The sequence below is a fragment of the Parus major genome, chromosome 6 (assembly GCF_001522545.3).
Source record: "Parus major isolate Abel chromosome 6, Parus_major1.1, whole genome shotgun sequence".
Classification (NCBI taxonomy): domain Eukaryota; kingdom Metazoa; phylum Chordata; class Aves; order Passeriformes; family Paridae; genus Parus; species Parus major.
Window position 1 is genome coordinate 16,838,195 of NC_031775.1, and position 3,122 is coordinate 16,841,316.

Below are 3,122 nucleotides of genomic sequence, written 5' to 3' on the forward strand. Positions count from 1 at the left end.
TCCTAAACTGAAAATCAGATTTTTTTTAAAAATTCAAGATACTGTATACAAATCGGAATGCAATGACTGTTTCTTATGACAGAAAGGAACAAACTGAACCTGAGGTTAAAGAAAGAAAATTAGGAAATCAAAGAAACTTTGAAGTCTTCTGCCACTGAAAGAACATAGAGTGAATTTCAGGAGTGTCCAAACTTATGAATAAACAACAGCATGTAACAATTAGTATTTTGACTGCTTGTGATACTGCTGCTCTCTGAATTAATTTGAACCACTTCAAAGAATTTTAGCTGATCACTTCAGACTTCTAATACATAAACCAGATTACTTAGATGAGATGCAGTTTTATAGTGTAATAAATGTCCTAAAAGAAAGACAGCAACTTGAAAACAAATGGTTAATGAATTTGTTAGCAAATAGGACTAAATATGGTGAAAGATGTTTCCCAGCCTTGGCACCCAGCACGGAGCTGGTGCCTGGATAAGCAGAGGAAAGCCTTGTACACAGACCTTGCTATCTCCCCAGTAAAGTCGCATTTGCAAGTGAAGGACATTGATAGAGATTCTCAAAATAGTGGGGAAAAGGGGGGTGAGTTAGACTGAAAGCACAGCACAGGCCCTGAGAACAAAAGGTCCTCTCACAGATTTGCACTTTCCAAACACCATTGATGTATGTGAAAGAAAACACAGACGATAAATTCTCATCCTCAGCGCACATTTCAAGACATCACTTTAATTATTCCTATCACTTCTGTTGTCTGTTGCACTCCCCCAACGTATGAGCAATACTTCCCATGTTTTCAGCAGCACTTTTTGTGTACCCAATGTGCAGGTGCAGCAAATACCTTGGCAAGGGGGAAAGTGATTATCACTTAAGAAAACAGTAACACTGTATAGTTCCTACTTCTTCAAGGTCTTGAGCAAAGCATAAATTCTCATGAAAACGAAGTCACTGCACTTCAAACATCAGACAGCGAAGTAGGTAAGTCTTACTGTTGCTTGTAGTGCTGATTTTACCATATTTTGTAATTTATAGGCTTTTTCTTTTTTTCTCTCCTGCTTTGCTCAGTAATTCAAATAAGTATTTTCTCAGGTCTTAAATATAAAATTGTCAAATATTGTAAAATAGTGCAATATACTGAGAAGGGGATATTGTTACTAACTTGTGATTAATTTTCAGGTTAAGTCTACAGAGCTGCACTTCATTTTTTCTGAGAACTCTGCGCTTTCTTGTACGTATTTCAAAAATATGCACTGGTGAACTTTTAACATACTAAGTACTGTTGAATCCTATGCATTAATGTTGGTCATCTCATATTTCATCCTCTGTTTTAGTCTGCAGTAGTTTTTAACAGCCTTACAGTTCATAAGAAGTGGTACTGTGTAAGGAATATAAATATTTTTTATTCTCCCTAATATATACTTTTCTATTCCAGGTTTATTCTTTCTGCAAGTGGAGTGGATCGTGATCTGGCTCGTTGTTCCTTTTTCCTATGCATATACTTCTTTGAGAATTGCTTCTAAAGAGGTATAGGGCATGGGAAAATGGGGCAACAGAGGTACTTCACCACTCATCTCGAACAGCATCGTGAAGGCAGCGGCAGAAATGTTTGGAGAAAGCAGACGGGCAAAGAAATGAAAGGTAAATTTATGGAACTCGCAATTAATCCTCAAAACTTGCATAGAAAGATACTGGCAATATTCACTGTGATCTAACATCTAAATGTTGGTTTCCTCTTAAAATCTGATTTATTACAAGAGCAATGTTTTAAGCTTGTCTCCAATGACATTATTAAATACATCACTTGGTCTAATGTAAAACACATGCCTTGCTAAGAAGTTGCTCCTGTGGGTCCTTATTCCATAAGTGTGCAATTGAAAACAGCAGATGCAGCCACACAAATGTCCAGAACGCTGCCCTTTGTCTCACAGGTGCCGGGATCAGCCCCCCCAGAATCCAGGTAATGCTCACTCACCTGTGTAAAGCCCACTCACACCAGTGCTGCCCAAGTGGGTTGTCTGTAACGTGTCAATTATTCTCAGGATTTTGTCCCTTCCGATTCTAAGTACCTTTTACATGATGCATGTGTGTGTGGAATTGCAAAGTCTTCTCTTGTAAAACTCAGTTAATGCTAAATCAAATTAAAAACATATTAATTTTCTTTTCTTTCATCCACAGGTGTCTTGGAAGAAGAAGTAGAAAATCTCTTTGCTCATTTTATTTAATAGAAAAACAGTCATTAAACACAATTTTTATGTATTTATTTTATTAAAGTAATTTCCAATTACTTTACTCTAAATAGCAATGTGTCACATCAGTTTTGGGGGGAAAAGTATTGGTTTTATGAAACAATGTAACTGTACATAATGCTTGTCAAATAAATATTTGATGTTTCAGTCATATATCAAAAGTTTGTGTTATATTGCATCACAGTTTCTAACAAGTGTCATAAAGCTACGAGCTCAGAAAGAGCAAAACAAGGTGAATTAAAAGTCATTTTACCCAGTGGTTGTTGTTATGCTACACTATTCAATATTAATGAATATTTTAGAAGTTACTTTTCATCTATCTCTAATGTAATAGTGTCAAAGGACTATTCTATTTACATACCACTTTTTTCTAAAATTAAAAGGTAATTTAAAAACTTACATCCACAACCCTATCTTTATTCACCGGTTTCATATCAAAGCTTATAGTAAAGAGACCTTGGAAGGGTTTTTTGAATATATAAAAAATAAATCTATTAATAGTCATTAAAGTCAAAAGAAACCCCCAGAATTACTGCACAAAATGTGGGAAATTACATACAAAACAAACAAAAGTATAACTAAACAAGAAATGACCTCCACTTATAGCTTAGTTTCTCATATGTCACAGAAATGACACATTAATATAAAATTTAATGATAATTTACACACCAAATATGTGAGCAAAGAGAGAGAGAAAGGAAAAAATAAAGAACCTGACTCGATATGTGACCTCAAATAACTCAACTTGGGGCTAACCTGAGGTTTCATGCTCTAGTAAACAAATGTTACATCAGTTTAATTAACGAGCTCTAATTCTTCCATCTCTCAATAGCAGGAGCAGACAATCAGATTTCACACAGCCCCCAGAGAGGACCC

At 35.4% G+C, this 3,122-nt stretch overlaps 1 long non-coding RNA gene across 2 annotated transcripts; it reads left to right on the plus strand.

Annotated features, from left to right (window-relative positions):
- The first annotated feature begins 592 nt into the window (after positions 1 to 592).
- Positions 593 to 2,407, plus strand: LOC107206546. Of its 2 annotated transcripts, XR_001522455.2 has the most exons (3): positions 611 to 978; positions 1,177 to 1,228; positions 1,433 to 2,407. It is a non-coding gene; the product is annotated as an uncharacterized LOC107206546 (long non-coding RNA). The 2 variants fall into 2 exon arrangements; XR_001522454.1 differs by having other exon boundaries at positions 593 to 978; positions 1,177 to 2,407.
- The last annotated feature ends 715 nt before the right edge of the window (positions 2,408 to 3,122 follow it).